Source organism: Carica papaya, chromosome 5 (genome assembly GCF_054855325.1).
Source record: "Carica papaya isolate Zhongbai chromosome 5, ASM5485532v1, whole genome shotgun sequence".
In the NCBI taxonomy this organism is placed as follows: domain Eukaryota; kingdom Viridiplantae; phylum Streptophyta; class Magnoliopsida; order Brassicales; family Caricaceae; genus Carica; species Carica papaya.
Window position 1 is genome coordinate 32,030,102 of NC_142313.1, and position 20,750 is coordinate 32,050,851.

Sequence of the window (20,750 nt, forward strand, 5' to 3'; positions counted from 1 at the left end):
CACATTTGCGAATAAACCTGAGGACCATAATTCAAGTCGCGCGTAACGTTGAAAGAATCATCTGCAAAAAAATGGGTGCAACACGAGGACTTCACAAGAAAATTGGTGAAATATAAGAACTTCGCAGGAGGTAACCCATGCTAGTACTACTCTCGCCCAATCACCCTTACCTACGGAGTTCTGATAGAATCCGTTGCGTTAGTGCTGGTATCATCGCACCTGTTTCATTTCGTGCTGAAAATACATACACTCCTTCTCCTTCCCTCCCCCTCCCATCAATTGTTTCCTTGTGCGTTCACACTGCACCGATCCTTCTCGTTCTAATATCGATTAAAATTCCCCTGCTTCTTGACTCACATTTGCGTATAAACCAGCGGAACCTAGTTCCAGTCGCGCGTAACGTCGAACGACTCGTTTGAAAAAAAATTGGTGCGACACGAGGACTTCGCAGGAGGTCACCCATCCGAGTACTACTCTCGCCCAAGCACACTTAACTGCGGAGTTCTGATGGGATCCGGTGCATTAGTGTTGGTATGATCGCACCCGTTTAATTCCGCGCTGCAAATACATAAACTCCTTCTCCTTTCTTCCCCCTCCAGTCATTTGTTTCCTTGTGCGTGCGCACTGCACCTACCGTGCTCGTTCTAATATCAAGCAAAATGCTACGGTGCCGTGACTCACATTTGCGAATAAACCTGAGGACCATAATTCAAGTCGTGCGTATCGTCGAAAGAATTATCTGCAAAAAAATGTGTGAAATATAAGGACTTCGCAGGAGGTCACCCATCCTAGTGCTACTATCGCCTAAGCACCCTTAACTTGTGGAGTTCTGATAGAATCTATTGCATTGGTGCTGGTATGATTGCTCATGTTTCATTATGTGCTGCAAATACATACACTTTTTCTCCCTCCATCCCCCCTCCCGTCATTTGTTTCCTTGTGCGTGCACTCTGCATCTCTCTTTCTCGTTCTAATATCGATTAAAATGCCCCTGCTTCTTGACTCACATTTGTGTATAAACCAGTGGACCCTAGTTCCAGTCGCGCGTAACATCAAACCACCCGTCTGGAAAAAAAATTAGTGCGACACGAGGACTTCCCAGGAGGTCACCCATCCGAGTACTACTCTCGCCCAAGCACACTTAACTGCGGAGTTCTGATGGGATTCGGTGCATTTGTGCTGGTATGATCGCACCTGTTTAATTTTGCGCTGCAAATACATAAAGTCATTCCCCTTTCTTCCCCCTCCCGTCATTTTTTTCCTTGTGCGTGCGCACTGCACCTCCCGTGCTCCTTCTAATATAAAGTAAAATGCTACGGTGTCGTGACTCACATTTACGAATAAACCTGAGGACCATAATTCAAGTCGCGCGTATCGTCGAAAGAATCATCTGCAAAAAAATGGGTGCAACACAAGGACTTCCTAAGAAAATTTGTGAAATATAAGGACTTCGCAGGAGGTCACCCATCCTAGTGCTACTCTCGCCCAAGCACCCTTAACTTGCGGAGTTCTGATAGAATCCGTTGCATTGGTGCTGGTATGATTACTCATGTTTCATTTTGCACTGCAAATACATACACTTTTTCTCCCTCCATCCCCCCTCCCGTCATTTGTTTCCTTGTGCGTGTGCACTGCACCTCCCGTGCTCGTTCTAATATCAAGTAAAATGCTATGGTACCGTGACTCACATTTGCGAATAAACCTGAGGACCATAATTCAAGTCGCGCGTATCGTCGAAAGAATCATCTGTAAAAAAATGGGTGCAACACGAGGACTTGCTAAGAAAATGGGTGAAATATAAAGACTTCGCAGGAGGTCACCCATCCTAGTTCTACTCTCGCCCAAGCACCCTTAACTTGCGGAGTTCTTATAGAATCCGTTGCATTGGTGCTGGTATGATTTCTCATGTTTCATTCTCCGCTGAAAATACATACACTTTTTCTCCCACCATCCCCTCTCCCGTCATTTGTTTCCTTGTGCGTGCGCACTGCACCTCTCGTTCTTGTTCAAATATCAAGTAAAATGCTACGGCGCCGTGACTCACATTTGCGAATAAATCTGCAGACCATAATTAAAGTCGCGCGTAACGTCGAACGGCACATCTGAAAAAAAGAAAATGGGTGCAACACGAGAACTTTCCAGGAGGCAACCCATCATTGTACTACTTTCGCCAAAGCACACTTAACTGCGGAGTTCTGATGGGATCCGGTGCATTTGTGCTGGTGTGACCGCACCTGTTTAATTTGGTGCTGAAAATACATACACTCCTTCTTCCCTCCCCCCCTCCCATCATTTGTTTCCTTGTGCGTTCACACTGCACCTCTCATTCTCGTTCTAATATCGATTAAAATGCCCTTGATTCTTGACTCACATTTGCGTATAAACCAGCGGACCATAGTTCCAGTCGCGCGTAACGTCGAACGACCCATCTGAAAAAAAATATTTGCGATACAAGGACTTCCCAAGAGGTCACCCATCCGAGTACTACTCTCGCCCAAGCACACTTAACTGCAGAGTTCTGATGCGATCAAGTACATTAGTGCTGGTATGATGCCACTTGTTTAATTTTGTGCTTCAAATACATACACTCCTTCTCTTTTCTTCCTCCTCCTGTCATTTGTTTCCTTGTGCGTGCGCACTGCACCTACCGTACTCGTTCTAATATCAAGTAAAATGCCAAGGCGACGTGACTCACATTTGCGAATAAACCTGAGGACCATAATTCAAGTCGCGCGTTACGTCGAAAGAATCATCTGCAAAAAAATGGGTGCAACACGAGGACTTCACAAGAAAATTGGTGAAATATAAGGACTTCGCAGGAGGTAACCCATGCTAGTACTACTCTCGCCCAAGCACCCTTACCTACGGAGTTCTGATAGAATCCGTTGCATTAGTGCTGGTATCATCGCACCTGTTTCATTTCGTGCTGAAAATACATACACTCCTTCTCCTTCCCTCCCCCTCCAATCAATTGTTTCCTTGTGCGTTCACACTGCACCTCTCCTTCTCGTTCTATTATCGATTAAAATGCCCCTGCTTCTTGACTCACATTTGCGCATAAACCAGCGGAACTTAGTTCCAGTCGCGCGTAACGTCGAACGACTCGTTTGAAAAAAAATTGGTGCGACACGAGGACTTCGCAGGAGGTCACCCATCCGAGTACTACTCTCGCCCAAGCACACTTAACTGCGGAGTTCTGATGGGATCCGGTGCATTAGTGTTGGTATGATCGCACCCGTTTAATTCTGCGCTGCAAATACATAAACTCCTTCTCCTTTCTTCCCCCTCCCGTCATTTGTTTCCTTGTGCGTGCGCACTGCACCTACCGTGCTCGTTTCAATATGAAAAAAAATGCTACGGTGCCGTGACTCACATTTGCGAATAAACCTGAGGACCATAATTCAAGTCGCACGTATCGTCGAAAGAATTATCTGCAAAAAAATGGGTGAAATATAAGGACTTCGCAGGAGGTCACCCATCCTACTGCTACTCTCGCCCAAGCACCCTTAACTTGTGGAGTTCTGATAGAATCTGTTGCATTGGTGCTGGTATGATTGCTCATGTTTCATTCTATGCTGCAAATACAAACAGTTTTGCTCCCTCCATCCCCCCACCCATCATTTGTTTCCTTGTGTGTGCACTCTGCATCTCTCCTTCTCGTTCTAATATCGATTAAAATGCCCCTGCTTCTTGACTCACATTTGCGTATAAACCAGTGGACCCTAGTTCCAGTCGCGCGTAACGTCGAACGACCCATCTGAAAAAAAAATTAGTGCGACATGAGGACTTCCCAGGAGGTCACCCATCCAAGAACTACTCTCGCCCAAGCACACTTAACTGCGGAGTTCTGATAGGATCCGGTGCAAAGTGTTGGTATGATCGCACCTATTTAATTTTACGCTGCAAATACATAAATTCCTTCTCCTTTCTTCCCCCTCCCGTCATTTGTTTCCAAGTGCGTGCACACTGCACCTCTCGTTCTCGTTCAAATATCAAGTACAATGCCGCGGCGTCGTGACTCACATTTGCGAATAAATCTGCGGACCATAATTAAAGTCGCGCGTAACGTCGAACGACACATCTGAAAAAAAGAAAATGGGTGCAACACGAGAACTTCCCACGAGGTAACCCATCATTGTACTACTTTCACCAAAGCACACTTAACTGCGGAGTTATGATGGGATCCGGTGCATTTGTGCTGGTATGATCGCACCTGTTTAATTTTGCGCTGCAAATACATAAACTCATTCCCCTTTCTTCCCCCTCCCGTCATTTGTTTCCTTGTGCGTGCGCACTGCACCTCCCGTGCTCCTTCTAATATAAAGTAAAATGCTACGGTGCCGTGACTCACATTTGCGAATAAACCTAAGGACCATAATTCAAGTCGCGCGTATCGTCGAAAGAATCATCTGCAAAAAAATGGGTGCAACACAAGGACTTCCTAAGAAAATGGGTGAAATATAAGGACTTCGCATGAGGTCACCCATCCGAGTACTTTTCTCGCCCAAGCACCCTTAACTGCGGAGTTCTGATAGAATCCGTTGCATTTGTGCTGGTATGATCCCTCATGTTTCATTCTGCACTGCAAATACATACACTCTTTCTCCTTCCAACCCCCCTCCCGTCATTTTTTTCCTTGTGCGTGCACTCTGCATCTCTCTTTCTCGTTCTAATATCAAGTAATATGCCCCGGCACCGTGACTCACCTTTGCAAATGAACCAGCGGTTTATAATTCCATTCGCGCGTAACGTCAAACAACCCATCCGAGAAAAAATCGGTGCAACACGAGGGCTTCCCAGGTGGTGACCCATCCGAGTTCTACTCTCGCCCAAGCACACTTAACTGCGGAGTTCTGATGGGATCCGGGGCTTTAGTGCTGGTATGATCGCACCTGTTTAATTTCGCGCTGCAAATACATACACTCCTTCTCCTTTCTTCCCCCTCCCGTAATTTGTTTCCTTGTGCGTTCACACTCCATCTTTCCTTCTCGTTCTAATCTCGATTAAAATGCCCCTACTTCTTGACTCACATTTGCGTATAAACCAGCGGACCCTAGTTCCAGACGCGCGTAACGTCGAACGACCCGTCTGAAAAAAAATGGTGCGACACGAGAACTTCCCAGGAGGTCACCCATCCGAGTACTAATGTCGCCCAAGCACACTTCACTGCGGAGTTCTGATAGGATCCGGTGCATTAGTGCTGGTATGATCGCACCTATTTAATTTCGCGCTGCAAATACATAAATTCATTCCCCTTTCTTCCCCCTCCCGTCATTTGTTTCCTTGTGCGTGCGCACTGCACCTCCCGTTCTCGTTCTAATATCAAGTAAATAGCTACAACGCCGTGACTCACATTTGCGAATAAACCTGAGGACCATGATTCAAGTCGCGCGTAACGTCGGAAGAATCATCTGCAAAAAAATGAGTGCAACACGAGGACTTCACAAGAAGATGGGTGAAATATAAGGACTTCGCAGGAGATAACCCATGCTAGTACTACTCTCGCCCAAGCACCCTTACATACGTAGTTCTGATAGAATCCGTTGTATTAGTGCTGGTATGATCGCACCAGTTTAATTTCGCGCTGCAAATACATAAACTCCATCTCCTTTCTTTCCCCTCCCGTCATTTGTTTCCTTGTGCGTGCGCACTGCCGCACTGCACCTCTCCTTCTTGTTCTAATATCGATTAAAATGCCCCTGCTTCTTGACTCACATTTGCGTATAAACCAGCGGACCCTTGTTCCAGCCGCGCGTAACGTCGAACGACCCGTCTGAAAAAAAAAATTAGTGCGACACGAGGACTTCCCAGGAGGTCACCCATCCAAGTACTACTCTCGCCCAAGCACACTTAACTGCAGAGTTCTGATGGGATCCGGTGCATTAGTGCTGGTTTGATCGCACCCGTTTAAGTTCGCGATGTAAATACATAAACTACTTCTCCGTTCTCCCCCCTCCCGTCATTTGTTTCCTTGTGCGTGCGCACTGCACCTCTCGTTCTCGTTCAAATATCAAGTAAAATGCCACAGCGCCGTGACTCACATTTGCGAATAAATCTGTGGACCATAATTAAAGTCGCGCGTAACGTCGAACGACACATCTGAAAAAAAAAAAATGGGTGCAACAAGAGAACTTCCCAGGAGGTAACCCATCATTGTACTACTTTCGTCAAAGCACACTTAACTGCGGAGTTCTGATGGGATCCGGTGCATTTGTGCTGGTGTGACCGCACCTGTTTAATTTTGGGATGAAAATACATACATTCCTTCTTCCCTCCCCCCCTCCCATCATTTGTTTCCTTGTGCATTCACACTGCACCTCTCCTTCTCGTTCTAATATCGATTAAAATGGCCCAGATTCTTGACTCACATTTGCGTATAAACCAGCGGATTATAGTTCTAGTCGCGCGTAACATCGAACAACCCGTCTGAAAAAAAAAATTAGTGCGACACGAGGACTTCCCAGGAGGTCACCCATCCAAGTACTACTCTCGCCCAAACACACTTAACTGCGGAGTTCTGATGGGATCCGGTGCATTACTGCTAGTTTGATCGCACACGTTTAATTTCGCGCTGTAAATACATAAACTCCTTCTCCTTTCTTCCCCCTCCCGTCATTTGTTTCCTTGTGCGTGCGCACTGCACCTCTCGTTCTCGTTTAAATTTCAAGTAAAATACCACGGTGCCGTAATTCACATTTGCGAATAAATCTGCGGACCATAATTAAAGTCGCGCGTAACGTCGAACGGTACATCTGAAAAAAAGAAAATGGGTGTAACACGAGAACTTCCCTAGAGGTAATCCATCATTGTACTACTTTCACCAAAGCACACTTAACTGCGGAGTTCTGATGGGATCCGGTGCATTTGTGCTGGTGTGACCGCACCTGTTTAATTTCGTGCTGAAAATACATACACTCCTTCTTCCCTCCCCCCCTCCCATCATTTGTTTCCTTGTGCGTTCACACTGCACCTCTCCTTCTCGTTCTAATATCGATTAAAATACCCCTGATTCTTGACTCACATTTGCGTATAAACCAGCGGACCATAGTTCCAATCGCGCGTAACGTCGAACGACCTGTCTGAAAAAAAATTTGTGCAACACAAGGATTTCCCTGGAGGTCACCCATCCGAGTACTACTCTCGCCCAAGCACACTTAACTGCAGAGTTCTGATGGGATCCAGTGCATTAGTGCTGGTATGACTGCACCTCCCGTGCTCGTTCTAATATCAAGTAAAATACAACGGTGTCGTGACTCACATTTGCGAATAGACCTGAGGACCATAATTCAAGTCGCGCGTAACGTCGAAAGAATCATCTGCAAAAAAATGGGTGCAATACGAGGACTTCACAAGAAAATGGGTGAAATATAAGGACTTCGCAGGAGATAACCCATGCTAGTACTACTCTCGCCCAAGCACCCTTACCTACGGAGTTCTGATAGCATCCGTTGCATTAGTGCTGGTATGATCGCACCTGTTTCATTCTGCACTGCAAATACATACACTATTTCTCCTCCCATCCCCCCTCCCGTCATTTGTTTCCTTGTGCGTGCACTCTGCATCTCTCTTTCTCGTTCTAATATCAAGTAATATGCCCCGGCACCGTGACTCACCTTTGCAAATAAACCAGCAGTTTATAATTCCATTCGCGTGTAACGTCGAACAACCCATCCGAATACTAATCTCGCCCAAGCACACTTCACTGCGGAGTTCTGATGGGATCCGGTGCATTAGTGCTGGTATGATCGCACCTGTTTAATTTTGCGCTGCAAATACATAAACTCATTCCCCTTTCTTCCCCCTCCCGTCATTTGTTTCTTTGTGCGTGCGCACTGCACCTCCCGTTCTCATTCTAATATTAAGTAAAATGCTATAGCGCCGTGACTCACATTTGTGAATAAACCTGAGGACCATAATTCAAGTCGCGCGTAACGTCGAAAGAATCATCTGCAAAAAAATTGGTGCAACACGAGGACTTCACAAGAAAATGGGTGAAATATAACGACTTCGCAGGAGGTAACCCATGCTAGTACTTTTCTCGCCCAAACACCCTTACCTACGGAGTTCTGATAGAATCCGATGCATTAGTGCTGGTATGACCGCACCTGTTTAATTTCATGCTGAAAATACATACATTCCTTCTTCCCTCCCCCCCTCCCATCATTTGTTTCCTTGTGCGTTCACACTGCACCTCTCATTCTCGTTCTAATATCGATTAAGGAGTGTATGTATAATTTCATTCGCGCGTAACGTCAAACAACCCATCCGAAAAAAAATAGGTGCAACACGAGGGCTTCCCAAGTGGTCACACATCCGAGTACTACTCTCGCCCAAGCACACTTAACTGCGGAGCTCTGATGGGATGCCGAGCTTTAGTGCTGGTAGGATCGCACCTGTTTAATTTCGCGCTGCAAATACATACACTCCTTCTCTTTTCTTCCCCCTCCCGTCATTTGTTTCCTTGTGCGTGCGCACTGCACCTCTCGTTCTCGTTCAAATATCAAGTAAAATGCCACGGCGTCGTGACTCACATTTGCGAATGAATCTGCGGACCATAATTAAAGTCGCGCGTAACGTCGAACGACCCGTCTGAAAAAAAAATTAGTGCGACACGAGGACTTCCCAGGAGGTCTCCAATCCGAGTACTACTCTCGCCCAAGCACACTTAACTGCGGAGTTCTGATGGGATCCGGTGCATGTGTGCTGGTATGATCGCACCTGTTTAATTTCGCGCTGCAAATACATAAACTCCTTATCCTTTCTTCCCCCTCCCGTCATTTGTTTCCTTGTGCGTGCGCACTGCACCTCACGTTCTCGTTCAAATATCAAGTAAAATGCCACGGCACCGTAACTCACATTTGCGAATAAATTTACGGACCATAATTAAAGTCGTGCGTAACATCGAACGGCACATCTGAAAAAAAGAAAATGGGTGCAACACGAGAACTTCCCAGGAGGTAACCCATCATTGTACTACTTTCGCTAAAGCACACTTAACTGCGGAGTTCTGATGGGATCCGGTACATTTGTGCTGGTGTGACCGCACCTGTTTAATTTCGTGCTGAAAATACATACACTCCTTCTTCCCTCCCCCCCTCCCATCATTTGTTTCCTTGTGCGTTCACACTGCACCTCTCCTTCTCGTTCTAATATCGATTAAAAAGCCCATGATTTTTGACTCACATTTGCGTATAAACCAGCGAACCATAGTTCTAGTCGCGCGTAACGTCGGACGACCCATCTGAAAAAAAATTGTTGCGATACGAGGACTTCCCAAGAGGTCACCCATCCGAGTACTACTCTCGCCCAAGCACACTTAACTGCAGAGTTCTTATGGGATCTAGTGCATTAGTGCTTGTATGATGCCACTTGTTTAATTTTGTGCTTCAAATACATACACTCCTTCTCTTTTCTTCCTCCTCCCGTCATTTGTTTCCTTGTGCGTGCGCACTGCACCTCCCGTACTCGTTCTAATATCAAGTAAAATGCCACGGCGCCGTGACTCACATTTGCGAATAAACCTGCGGACCATAAATCAAGTCGCGCGTAACGTCGAAAGAATCATCTCCAAAAAGATGGGTGCAACACGAGGACCTCCCAAGAAAATGGGTGAAATATAAGGACTTCGCAGGAGGTCACCCATCCGAGTACTTTTCTCGCCCAAGCACCCTTAACTGCGGAGTTCTGATAGAATCCGTTGCATTAGTGCTGGTATGATCCCTCATGTTTCATTCTGCACTGCAAATACATACACTCTTTCTCCTCCCATCCCCTCTCCCATCATTTGTTTCCTTGTGGGTGAACTCTACATCTCTCTTTCTCGTTCTAATATCAAGTAATATGCCCCAGCACCGTGACTCACCTTTGCAAATGAACCAGCGGTTTATAATTCCATTCGCGCGTAACGTCGAACAACCCATCCGAAAAAAAATAGGTGCAACACGAGGGCTTCCCAAGTGGTCACCCATCCGAGTACTACTCTCGCCCAAGCACACCTAACTGCGGAGTTCTGATGGGATCCGAGGCTTTAGTGCTGGCATGATCGCACTTGTTTAATTTCGCGCTGCAAATACATACACTCCTTCTCCTTTCTTCCCCCTCCCGTCATTTGTTTCCTTGTGCGTTCACACTTCACCTCTCATTCTCGTTCTAATATCGATTAAAATGCCCCTGCTTCTTGATTCACATTTGGGTATAAACCAGCGGACCCTAGTTCTAAACGCGCGTAACATCGAACGACCCGTCTGAAAAAAAGTTGCTGCGACACGAGGACTTCCAAGGAGGTCACCCATCCGAGTACTAATCTCGCCCAAGCACACTTCAATGCGGAGTTCTAATGGAATCCAGTGCATTAGTGCTGGTATAATCGCACCTGTTCAATTTCGCGCTGCAAATACATAAACTCATTCCCCTTTCTTCCCCCTCCCGTCATTTGTTTCCTTGTGCGTGCGCACTGCACCTCCCGTTCTCGTTCTAATATCAAGTAAAATGCTACAGCGCCGTGACTCACATTTGCGAATAAACCTTAGGACCATAATTCAAGTCGCGCGTAACGTTGAAAGAATCATCTGCAAAAAAATGGGTGCAACACGAGGACTTCATAAGAAAATGGGTGAAATATAAGGACTTCGCAGGAAGTAACCCATGCTAGTACTACTCTCGCCCAAGCACCCTTACCTACGGAGTTCTGATAGAATCCGTTGCATTGGTGCTGGTATTATCGCACCTGTTTCATTTCGTGCTGAAAATACATACACTCCTTCTCCTTCCCTCCCCCTCCCATCAATTGTTTCCTTGTGCGTTCACACTGCGCCTCTCCTTCTCGTTCTAATATCGATTAAAATGCCCCTGCTTCTTGACTCACATTTGCGTATAAACCAGCGGACCCTTGTTCCAGTCGCGCGTAAAGTCAAACAACCCGTCTGAAAAAAAATTGGTGCGACACGTGGACTTCCCAAGAGGTCACCCATCCGAGTACTACTCTCGCCCAAGCACACTTAACTGCGGAGTTCTGATGGGATCCGGCGCATTAGTGCTTGTATGATCGCACCCCTTCAATTCCGCGCTGCAAATACATAAGCTCCTTCTCCTTTCTTCCCCCTCCCGTCATTTGTTTCCTTGTGCGTGTGCACTGCACCTCTCGTTTTCGTTCAAATATCAAGTAAAATGCCACGACGCCGTCACTCACATTTGCGAATAAATCTGCGGACCATAATTAAAGTCGCGCGTAACGTCGAACGACACATCTGAAAAAAAGAAAATGGGTGCAACACGAGAACTTCCCAAGAGGTAACCCATCATTGTACTACTTTCGCCAAAGCACACTTAACTGCGGAGTTCTGATGGGATCCGGTGCATTCGTGCTGGTGTGACCGCACCTGTTTAATTTCGTGCTGAAAATACATAGACTCCTTCTTCCCTCGCCGCCTCCCATCATTTGTTTCCTTGTGCGTTCACACTGCACCTCTCCTTCTCGTTCTAATATCGATTAAAATGCCCCTGATTCTTGACTCACATTTGCGTATAAACTAGCGGACCATAGTTCAAGTCGCGCGTAACGTCGAACGACCCGTCTGAAAAAAAATTGGTGCGACACGAGGACTTCCCATGAGGTCACCCATCCGAGTACTACTCTCGCCCAAGCACGCTTTACTGCAGAGTTCTGATGGGATCCAGTGCATTAGTGTTGGTATGATGCCACTTGTTTAATTTTGCGCTTTAAATACATACACTCCTTCCCTTTTCTTCATCCTCCCGTCATTTGTTTCCTTGTGCGTGCGCACTGCACCTCCCGTACTCGTTCTAATATCAAGTAAAATGCCACGGCACCGTGACTCACATTTGCGACTAAACCTGCGGACCATAAATCAAGTCGCGCGTAACGTCCAAAGAATCATCTGCAAAAAGATGGGTGCAACACGAGTACCTCCCAAGAAAATGGGTGAAATATAAGGACTTCGCAGGAGGTCACCCATCCGAGTACTTTTCTCGCCCAAGCACCCTTAACTGCGGAGTTCTGATAGAATCCGTTGCAGTAGTGCTGATATGATCCCTCATGTTTCATTCTGCACTGGAAATACATACACTCTTTCTCCTCCCATCCCCCCTCCCGTCATTTGTTTCCTTGTGCGTGCACTCTGCATCTCTTTTTCTCGTTCTAATATCAAGTAATATGCCCCGGCACCGTGACTCACCTTTGTAAATGAACCAGCGGTTTATAATTCCATTCGCGCGTAACGTCGAACAACCCATCCGAGAAAAAAAAGGTGCAACACGAGGGATTCCCAAGTGGTCACCCATCCGAGTACAACTCTCGCCCAAGCACACCTAACTGCGGAGTTCTGATGGGATCCGGGGCTTTAGTGCTGGTATGATCGCACCTGTTTAATTTCGCGCTGCAAATACATACACTCCTTCTCCTTTCTTCCCCCTCCGTCATTTGTTTCCTTGTGCGTTCACACTTTATCTCTCCTTCTCGTTCTAATATAGATTAAAATGCTCCTGCTTCTTGAGTCACATTTGGGTATACACCAGCGAACCCTAGTTCCAGACGCGCGTAGCGTCGAACGACCCGTCTGAAAAAAAATTGGTGCGACACGAGGACTTCCCAGGAGGTCACCCATCCGAGTACTAATCTCGCCCAAGCACACTTAAGTGCGGAGTTCTGATGGGATCCGGTGCATTAGTGCTGGTATGATCGCACCTATTTAATCTCGCGCTTCAAATTCATAAACTCAATCCCCTTTCTTCCCCCTCCCGTCATTTGTTTCCTTGTGCGTGCGCACTGTACCTCTCATTCTCGTTCTAATATCAAGTAAAATGCTACAGCGCCGTGACTCACATTTGCGAATAAACCTGAGGACCATAATACAAGTCGCGCGTAACGTCGAAAGAAGCATCTGCAAAAAAATGGGTGCAACACGAGGACTTCACAAGAAAATGGGTGAAATATAAGGACTTCGCAGGAGGTAACCCATGCTAGTACTACTCTCGCCCAAGCACCCTTACCTACGGAGTTCTGATAGAATCCGTTGCATTAGTGCTGGTATGATCGCACCTGTTTCATTTCGCGCTGCAAATACATACACTCCTTCTCATTTCTTCCCCCTCCCGTCATTTGTTTCCTTGTGCGTGCGCACTGCACCTCTCGTTCTCGTTCAAAAATCAGGTAAAATGCCACAGCACCGTGACTCACATTTGCGAATAAATCTGCGGACCATAATTAAAGTCGCGCGTAACGTCGAACGGCACATCTAAAAAAAAATGGGTGCAACACGAGAACTTCCCAGGAGGTAACCCATCATTGTACTACTTTCGCCAAAGCACACATAACTGCGTAGTTCTGATGGGATCCGGTGCATTTGTGCTGGTGTGACCGCACATGTTTAATTTCGTGCTGAAAATACATACACTCCTTCTTCCCTCCCCACCTCCCATCATTTGTTTCCTTGTGCGTTCACACTGCACCTCTCCTTCTCGTTCTAATATCGATTAAAATTCCCCTGATTCTTGACTCACATTTGCGTATAAACCAACGGACCATAGTTCCAGTCGCGCGTAACGTCGAACGACCCATCTGAAAAAAAATTGTTGCGATACGAGGACTTCCCAAGAGGTCACCCATGCGAGTACTACACTCGCCCAAGCACACTTAACTGCAGAGTTCTGATGGGATCCAGTGCAGTAATGCTGTTATGATGCCACTTGTTTAATTTTGTGCTTCAAATACATACACTCCTTCTCTTTTCTTCCTCCTCCTGTCATTTATTTCCTTGTGCGTGCGCACTGCACCCCCTGTACTCGTTCTAATATCAAGTAAAATGCCACGGCGCAGTGACTCACATTTGTGAATAAACCTGCGGACCATAAATCAAGTCGCGCGTAACGTCGAAAGAATCATCTGCAAAAAGATGGGTGCAACACGAGGACCTCCCAAGAAAATGGGTGAAATATAAGGACTTGGCAGGAGGTCACCCATCCGAGTACTTTTCTCGCCCAAGCACCCTTAACTGCGGAGTTCTGATAGAATCCGTTGCATTAGTGTTGGTATGATCCCTCATGTTTCATTCTGCACTGCAAATACATACACTCTTTCTCCTTCCATCCCCCCTCCCGTCATTTGTTTACTTGTGCGTGCCTCTGCATCTCTCTTTCTCGTTCAAATATCAAGTAAAATGCCACGGCGCCGTGACTCACATTTGCGAATAAATCTGCGGACCATAATTAAAGTTGCGCGTAACGTCGAACGGCACATCTGAAAAAAAGAAAATGGGTGCAACACGAGAACTTCCCAGGAGGTAACCCATCATTGTACTACTTTCGCCAAAGCACACTTAACTGCGGAGTTCTGATGGGATCCGGTGCATTTGTGCTGGTGTGACCGCACCTGTTTAATTTGGTGCTGAAAATACATACACTCCTTCTTCCCTCCCCCCCTCCCATCATTTGTTTCCTTGTGCGTACACTCTGCATCTCTCTTTCTCGTTCTAATATCAAGTAATATGCCCCGGCACCGTGACTCACCTTTGCAAATGAACCAGTGGTTTATAATTCCATTCGCGCGTAACGTCGAAAAACCAATCCGAAAAAAATGGGTGCAACACGAGGGCTTCCCAAGTGGTCACCCATCGAGTACTACTCTCACCCAAGCACACTTAACTGCAGAGTTCTGATGGGATCCGATGCATTAGTCCTGGTATGATCGCACTTGTTTAATTTCGCGCTGCAAATACATACACTCCTTCTCCTTTCTTCCCCCTCCGGTCATTTGTTTCCTTGTGCGTTCACACTTCACCCCTCATTCTCGTTCTAATATCGATTAAAATGCCCCTACTTCTTGACTCACATTTGCGTATAAACCAGCGGACCCTAGTTCCAGACGCGCGTAACGTCGAACGACCCGTCTGAAAAAAAATTGGTGCAACACGAGGACTTCCCAGGAGGTCACCCATCCGAGTACTAATCTTGCCCAAGCGTACTTAACTGCGGAGTTCTGATGGGATACGGTGCAATAGTGCTGGTATGATCGCAGCTGTTTAATTTTGCGCTGCAAATACATAAACTCATTCCCTTTTCTTCCCCCTCCCATCATTTGTTTCCTTGTGCGTGAGAACTGCACCTCCCGTTCTCGTTCACATATCAAGTAAAATGCCACAGCGCCGTGACTCACATTTGCGAATAAACCTGAGGACCATAATTCAAGTCGCTCGTAACGTCGAAAGAATCATCTGCAAAAAAATGGGTGCAACACGAGGACTTCACAAGAAAATGGGTGAAATACAACGACTTCGCAGGAGGTAACCCATGCTAGTACTACTCTCGCCCAAGCACCCTTACCTACGGAGTTCTGATAGAATTCGTTGCATTAGTGCTGGTATGATCGCACTTGTTTCATTTCGTGCTGAAAATACATACACTCCTTCTCCTTCCCTCCCCCTCCCATCAATTGTTTCCTTGTGCGTTCACACTGCACCTCTCCTTCTCGTTCTAATATCGATTAAAATGCCCTTGCTTCTTGACTCACATTTGCGTATAAACCAGCGGACCCTAGTTCCAGTCGCGCATAACGTCGAACGACCTATCTAAAAAAAATTGTTGCGATACGAGGACTTCCCAGGAGGTCACCCATCCGAGTACTACTCTCGTCAATGCACGCTTAACTACGGAGTTCTGATGGGATCCAGTGCATTAGTGCTGGTATGATCGCACCTATTTAATTTTGTGTTGAAATAACATACACTCCTTCTCCTTCCCTCCCCCTCCCGTCATTTGTTTCCTTGTGCGTGCGCACTGCACCTCCTGTGCTCGTTCTAATATCAAGTAAAATGCTACGGTGCCGTGACTCACATTTGCGAATAAACGTGAGGACCATAATTCAAGTCGCGCGTATCGTCGAAAGAATCATCTGCAAAAAAATGGGTGCAACACGAGGACTTCCTAAGAAAATGGGTGAAATATAAGGACTTCGCAGGAGGTCACCCATCCTAGTGCTACTCTCGCCCAAACACCCTTAACTTGCGGAGTTCTGATAGAACCCGTTGCATTGGTGCTGGTATGATTGCTCATGTTTCATTCTGCGCTGCAAATACATACACTTTTTCTCCCTCCATCCTCCCTCCCTTCATTTGTTTCCTTGTGCGTACACTCTACATCTCTCCTTCTCGTTCTAATATCAAGTAATATGCCCCGGCACTGTGACTCACCTTTGCAAATGAACCAGCGGTTTATAATTCAATTCGCGCGAAACGTCGAAAAACCCATCCGAAAAAAAATATGTGCAACACGAGGGCTTTCCAAGTGGTCACCCATCCGAGTACTACTCTTGCCCAGGCATACTTAACTGCGGAGTTCTGATGGGATCCGGAGCTTTAGTGCTGGTATGATCGCACCTGTTTCATTTCGCGCTGCAAATACATACACTCCTTCTCCTTTCTTCCCCCTCCCGTCATTTGTTTCCTTGTGCGTTCACACTTCACCTCTCATTCTCGTTCTAATATCGATTAAAATGCCCCTCCTTCTTGACTCATATTTGCGTATAAACCAGCGGACCCTAGTTCCAGACGCACGTTCCGTCGAACGACCCGTCTGAAAAAAAATTGGTGCGACACGAGGACTTCCCAGGAGGTCACCCATCCGAGTACTAATCTCGCCCAAGCACACTTCACTGCGGAGTTCTGATGGGATCCGGTGCATTAGTGCTGGTATGATCGCACCTGTTTAATTTCGCGCTGCAAATACATAAACTCATTCACCTTTCTTCCCCCTCCCGTCATTTGTTTCCTTGTGCGTACGCACTGCACCTCTCGTTCTCGTTCAAATATCAAGTAAAATGCCACGGCGCCGTGACTCACATTTGTGAATAAACCTGAGGACCATAATTCAAGTCGCGCGTAACGTCGAATGAATCATCTGCAAAAAAATGGGTGCAACACGAGGACTTCACAAGAAAATGGGCGAAATATAAGGACTTCCTAGGAGCTAACCCATGCTAGTACTACTCTCGCCCAAGCACCCTTACCTACGGAGTTCTGATAGAATCCGTTGCATTCGTGCTGGTATGATCGCACCTGTTTCATTTCGTGCTGAAAATACATACACTCCTTCTCCTTCCCTCCCCCTCCCATCAATTGTTTCCTTGTGCGTTCACACTGCACCTCTCCTTCTCATTCTAATATCGATTAAAATGCCCCTGCTTCTTGACTCACATTTGCGGATAAACCAGCGGACCCTAGTTCCAGTCGCGCGTAACGTCGAACGACCCGTCTGAAAAAAAATTGGTGCGACACGAGGACTTCCCAGGAGGTCACCCATCTGAGTACTACGTTCGCCCAAGCACACTTAACTGCGGAGTTATGATGGGATCCGGTGCATTAGTGGTGGTATGATCGCATCCGTTTAATTCCGCGCTGCAAATACATAAACTCCTTCCCCTTTCTTCCCCCTCCCGTCATTTTTTTCCTTGTGCGTGCGCACTGCACCTCCCGTGCTCTTTCTAATATAAAGAAAAATGCTATGGTGCCGTGACTCACATTTGCGAATAAACCTGAGGACCATAATTCAAGTCGCGCGTATCGTCGAAAGAATCATCTGCAAAAAAATGTGTGCAACACGAGGACTTCCTAAGAAAATGGGTGAAATATAAGGACTTCGTAGGAGGTCACCCATGCTAGTGCTACTCTCGCCCAAGCACCCTTAACTTGCGGAGTTCTGATAGAATCCGTTGCATTAGTGCTGGTATGATCGCACCTGTTTCATTTCGTGCTGAAAATACATACACTCTTTTTCCTTCCCTCCCCCTCCCATCAATTGTTTCCTTGTGCGTTCACACTGCACCTCTCTTTTTCGTTCTAATATCGATTAAAATGCCCATTCTTCTTGACTCACATTTGCGTATAAACCAGCGGACCCTAGTTCCAGTCCTGCGTAACGTCGAACGACCCGTCTGAAAAAAAATTGTTGCGACACGAGGACTTCCCAGGAGGTCACCCATCCGAGTACTACTCTCGCCCAAGCACACTTAACTACGGAGTTCTGATGGGATCCGGAACATTAGTGCTGGTATGATCGCACTTGTTTCATTTTGTGCGGAATATATATACACTCCTTCTCCTTCCCTCCCCCTCCCATCAATTGTTTCCTTATGCGTTCACACTGCACCTCTCATTCTCGTTCTAATATCGATTAAAATGGCCCTGATTCTTGACTCACATTTGCCTATAAACCAGCGGACCATAGTTCCAGTCGCGCATAACGTCAAACGTTCGACCTATCTAAAAAAAATTGTTGCGATACGAGGACTTCCCAGGAGGTCACCCATCCGAGTACTACTCTCGCCAATGCACGCTTAACTACGGAGTTCTGATGGGATCCAGTGCATTAGTGCTGGTATGATCGCACCTATTTAATTTTGTGTTGAAATAACATACACTCCTTCTCCTTCCCTCCCCCTCCCGTCATTTGTTTCCTTGTGCGTGCGCACTGCACCTCTCCATCTCGTTCTAATATCGATTAAAATGCCCCTGCTTCTTGACTCACATTTGCGTATAAACCACCGGACCCTAGTTCCAGTCGCGCGTAACGTCGAACGACCCGTCTGAAAAAAAATTTGTGAGACACGAGGACTTCCCATGAGGTCACCCATCCGAGTACTACTCTCGCCCAAGCACACTTAACTGCGGAGTTCTGATGGGATCCGGTGCATTAGTGCTGGTATGATCGCACCCGTATAATTCAGCGCTGCAGAGACATAAACGCCTTCTCCTTTCTTCCCCCTCCCGTCATTTGTTTCCTTGTGCGTGCGCACTGCACCTCCCGTGCTCGTTCTAATATCAAGTAAAATGCTACGGTGCCGTGACTCACATTTATGAATAAACCTGAGGACCATAATTCAAGTCGCGCGTATCGTCGAAAGAATCATCTGCAAAAAAATGGGTGCAACACGAGGACTTCCTAAGAAAATGGGTGAAATATAAGGACTTCGTAGGAGGTCACCCATGCTAGTGCTACTCTCGCCCAAGCACCCTTAACTTGCAGAGTTCTCATAGAATCCGTTGCATTGGTGCTGGTATGATGGCTCATGTTTCATTCTGCGATGCAAATACATACACTTTTTCTCCCTCCATCCCCCCTCCCATCATTTGTTTCCTTGTGCGTGCACTCTGCATCTCTCCTTCTCGTTCTAATATCGATTAAAATGCCCCTGCTTCTTGACTCACATTTGCGTATAAACCAGTGGACCCTAGTTCCAGTCGCGCGTAACGTCGAACGACCCGTCTGAAAAAAAAATTAGTGCGAAACAAGGACTTCCCAAGAGGTCACCCATCCGAGTACTACTCTCGCCAAAACACACTTAACTGCGGAGTTCTGATGGGATCCGGTGCATTAGTTCTGGTATGATCGCAACTGTTTAATTTTGCGCTGCAAATACATAAACTCCTTCTCCTTTCTTCCCCCTCCCGTCATTTGTTTCCTTGTGCGTGCGCACTGCACCTCTCGTTCTTGTTCAAATATCAAGTAAAATGCCACGGCGCCGTGACTCACATTTGCGAATAAATCTGCGGACCATAATTAAAGTTGCGCGTAACGTCAAACGGCACATCTGTAAAAAAGAAAATGGGTGCAACACGAGGGCTTCCCAGGTGGTCAACCATCCGAGTACTACCCTCGCCCAAGCACACTTAACTACGGAGTTTTGATGGGATTCGGAGCTTTAGTGCTGGTATGATCGCACCTGTTTAATTTCGCGCTGCAAATACATACACTCCTTCTCCTTTCTTCCCACTCCCGTCATTTGTTTCCTTGTGCGTTCACACTTCACCTCTCATTCTCGTTCTAATATCGATTAAAATGCCCCTGCTTCTTGACTCACATTTGCGTATAAACCAGCGGACCCTAGTTCCAGACGCGCGTAACGTCGAACGACCCGTCTGAAAAAAAATTGGTGCGACACGAGGACTTCACAAGAAAATGGGTGAAAAATAATGACTTCGCAGGAGGTAACCCATGCTAGTACTACTCTCGCCTAAGCACCCTTACCTACGGAGTTCTGATAGAATCCGTTGCATTAGTGCTGGTATGATCGCACCTGTTTCATTTCGTGCTGAAAATACATACACTCCTTCTCCTTCCCTCCCCCTCCCATCAATTGTTTCCTTGTGCGTTCACACTGCACCTCTCCTTCTCGTTCTAATATCGATTAAAATGCCCCTGCTTCTTGACTCACATTTGCGTATAAACCACCGGACCCTAGTTGCAGTCGCGCGTAACGTCGAACGACCCGTCTGAAAAAAAATTTGTGAGACACGAGGACTTCCCATGAGGTCACCCATCCGAGTACTACTCTCGCCCAAGCACACTTAACTGCGGAGTTCTGATGGGATCCGGTGCATTAGTGCTGGTATGATCGCACCCGTATAATTCAGCGCTGCAAATACATAAACTCCTTCTCCTTTTTTCCCCCTCCCATCATTTATTTCCTTGTGCGTGCGCACTGCACCTCCCGTGCTCGTTCTAATATCAAGTAAAATGCTACGGTGCCGTGACTCACATTTGCGAATAAACCTAAGGACCATAATTCAAGTCGCGCGTATCGTCGAAAGAATCATCTGCAAAAATGAATTTATGGGCAAAATGAATACCTATAAGATCTCTTATTTATATAAAAGTAAAAAAATCAAATACTAGAAGCTTGTTGTGAACTTAAACAACATATCAAGGTTCATTAGTTGAAATTAGCAGTTTCATTAGGGCGA

General features: G+C 46.5%; 7 non-coding genes and 32 pseudogenes across 7 annotated transcripts; all 39 read right to left on the reverse strand.

Moving 5' to 3' along the window:
- Positions 1-426: 426 nt before the first annotated feature.
- On the reverse strand, positions 427-545 carry LOC148265737 (5S ribosomal RNA). Its single transcript, XR_015820296.1, has one exon. It is a non-coding gene; the product is annotated as a 5S ribosomal RNA (ribosomal RNA).
- Positions 546-1,077: 532 nt separating this feature from the next.
- On the reverse strand, positions 1,078-1,196 carry LOC148265738 (5S ribosomal RNA). Its single transcript, XR_015819570.1, has one exon. It is a non-coding gene; the product is annotated as a 5S ribosomal RNA (ribosomal RNA).
- Positions 1,197-2,117: 921 nt separating this feature from the next.
- On the reverse strand, positions 2,118-2,236 carry LOC148265739 (5S ribosomal RNA; annotated as a pseudogene).
- A 204-nt stretch (positions 2,237-2,440) lies between these two features.
- Positions 2,441-2,558, reverse strand: LOC148265740 (5S ribosomal RNA; annotated as a pseudogene).
- Positions 2,559-3,118: 560 nt separating this feature from the next.
- Positions 3,119-3,237, reverse strand: LOC148265741 (5S ribosomal RNA). Its single transcript, XR_015820297.1, has one exon. It is a non-coding gene; the product is annotated as a 5S ribosomal RNA (ribosomal RNA).
- Positions 3,238-3,769: 532 nt separating this feature from the next.
- On the reverse strand, positions 3,770-3,887 carry LOC148265742 (5S ribosomal RNA; annotated as a pseudogene).
- A 209-nt stretch (positions 3,888-4,096) lies between these two features.
- On the reverse strand, positions 4,097-4,215 carry LOC148265743 (5S ribosomal RNA; annotated as a pseudogene).
- A 560-nt stretch (positions 4,216-4,775) lies between these two features.
- Positions 4,776-4,894, reverse strand: LOC148265744 (5S ribosomal RNA; annotated as a pseudogene).
- A 204-nt stretch (positions 4,895-5,098) lies between these two features.
- On the reverse strand, positions 5,099-5,217 carry LOC148265745 (5S ribosomal RNA; annotated as a pseudogene).
- Positions 5,218-5,786: 569 nt separating this feature from the next.
- LOC148265746 (5S ribosomal RNA) lies at positions 5,787-5,905 on the reverse strand. The gene has a single exon (XR_015820227.1). It is a non-coding gene; the product is annotated as a 5S ribosomal RNA (ribosomal RNA).
- A 209-nt stretch (positions 5,906-6,114) lies between these two features.
- On the reverse strand, positions 6,115-6,233 carry LOC148265747 (5S ribosomal RNA; annotated as a pseudogene).
- Positions 6,234-6,439: 206 nt separating this feature from the next.
- Positions 6,440-6,558, reverse strand: LOC148265748 (5S ribosomal RNA; annotated as a pseudogene).
- A 209-nt stretch (positions 6,559-6,767) lies between these two features.
- LOC148265749 (5S ribosomal RNA) lies at positions 6,768-6,886 on the reverse strand (annotated as a pseudogene).
- A 204-nt stretch (positions 6,887-7,090) lies between these two features.
- LOC148265750 (5S ribosomal RNA) lies at positions 7,091-7,209 on the reverse strand (annotated as a pseudogene).
- Positions 7,210-8,276: 1,067 nt separating this feature from the next.
- On the reverse strand, positions 8,277-8,395 carry LOC148265751 (5S ribosomal RNA; annotated as a pseudogene).
- A 206-nt stretch (positions 8,396-8,601) lies between these two features.
- On the reverse strand, positions 8,602-8,720 carry LOC148265752 (5S ribosomal RNA). The gene has a single exon (XR_015820547.1). It is a non-coding gene; the product is annotated as a 5S ribosomal RNA (ribosomal RNA).
- A 209-nt stretch (positions 8,721-8,929) lies between these two features.
- LOC148265753 (5S ribosomal RNA) lies at positions 8,930-9,048 on the reverse strand (annotated as a pseudogene).
- Positions 9,049-9,252: 204 nt separating this feature from the next.
- Positions 9,253-9,370, reverse strand: LOC148265754 (5S ribosomal RNA; annotated as a pseudogene).
- A 561-nt stretch (positions 9,371-9,931) lies between these two features.
- On the reverse strand, positions 9,932-10,050 carry LOC148265755 (5S ribosomal RNA; annotated as a pseudogene).
- A 205-nt stretch (positions 10,051-10,255) lies between these two features.
- Positions 10,256-10,374, reverse strand: LOC148265756 (5S ribosomal RNA; annotated as a pseudogene).
- Positions 10,375-10,933: 559 nt separating this feature from the next.
- LOC148265757 (5S ribosomal RNA) lies at positions 10,934-11,052 on the reverse strand (annotated as a pseudogene).
- Positions 11,053-11,261: 209 nt separating this feature from the next.
- Positions 11,262-11,380, reverse strand: LOC148265758 (5S ribosomal RNA; annotated as a pseudogene).
- Positions 11,381-11,584: 204 nt separating this feature from the next.
- LOC148265759 (5S ribosomal RNA) lies at positions 11,585-11,703 on the reverse strand (annotated as a pseudogene).
- A 560-nt stretch (positions 11,704-12,263) lies between these two features.
- LOC148265760 (5S ribosomal RNA) lies at positions 12,264-12,382 on the reverse strand (annotated as a pseudogene).
- A 204-nt stretch (positions 12,383-12,586) lies between these two features.
- LOC148265761 (5S ribosomal RNA) lies at positions 12,587-12,705 on the reverse strand. The gene has a single exon (XR_015820173.1). It is a non-coding gene; the product is annotated as a 5S ribosomal RNA (ribosomal RNA).
- Positions 12,706-13,264: 559 nt separating this feature from the next.
- On the reverse strand, positions 13,265-13,383 carry LOC148265762 (5S ribosomal RNA; annotated as a pseudogene).
- Positions 13,384-14,269: 886 nt separating this feature from the next.
- Positions 14,270-14,388, reverse strand: LOC148265763 (5S ribosomal RNA; annotated as a pseudogene).
- Positions 14,389-14,591: 203 nt separating this feature from the next.
- On the reverse strand, positions 14,592-14,709 carry LOC148265764 (5S ribosomal RNA; annotated as a pseudogene).
- A 205-nt stretch (positions 14,710-14,914) lies between these two features.
- LOC148265765 (5S ribosomal RNA) lies at positions 14,915-15,033 on the reverse strand (annotated as a pseudogene).
- A 558-nt stretch (positions 15,034-15,591) lies between these two features.
- On the reverse strand, positions 15,592-15,710 carry LOC148265766 (5S ribosomal RNA; annotated as a pseudogene).
- A 561-nt stretch (positions 15,711-16,271) lies between these two features.
- On the reverse strand, positions 16,272-16,390 carry LOC148265767 (5S ribosomal RNA; annotated as a pseudogene).
- A 205-nt stretch (positions 16,391-16,595) lies between these two features.
- Positions 16,596-16,714, reverse strand: LOC148265768 (5S ribosomal RNA). Its single transcript, XR_015821013.1, has one exon. It is a non-coding gene; the product is annotated as a 5S ribosomal RNA (ribosomal RNA).
- A 559-nt stretch (positions 16,715-17,273) lies between these two features.
- On the reverse strand, positions 17,274-17,392 carry LOC148265769 (5S ribosomal RNA; annotated as a pseudogene).
- Positions 17,393-17,952: 560 nt separating this feature from the next.
- On the reverse strand, positions 17,953-18,071 carry LOC148265770 (5S ribosomal RNA; annotated as a pseudogene).
- Positions 18,072-18,279: 208 nt separating this feature from the next.
- LOC148265771 (5S ribosomal RNA) lies at positions 18,280-18,398 on the reverse strand (annotated as a pseudogene).
- Positions 18,399-18,603: 205 nt separating this feature from the next.
- On the reverse strand, positions 18,604-18,722 carry LOC148265772 (5S ribosomal RNA; annotated as a pseudogene).
- Positions 18,723-19,284: 562 nt separating this feature from the next.
- On the reverse strand, positions 19,285-19,403 carry LOC148265773 (5S ribosomal RNA; annotated as a pseudogene).
- Positions 19,404-19,612: 209 nt separating this feature from the next.
- LOC148265774 (5S ribosomal RNA) lies at positions 19,613-19,731 on the reverse strand (annotated as a pseudogene).
- Positions 19,732-20,290: 559 nt separating this feature from the next.
- Positions 20,291-20,409, reverse strand: LOC148265775 (5S ribosomal RNA; annotated as a pseudogene).
- Between the last annotated feature and the right edge of the window lie 341 nt (positions 20,410-20,750).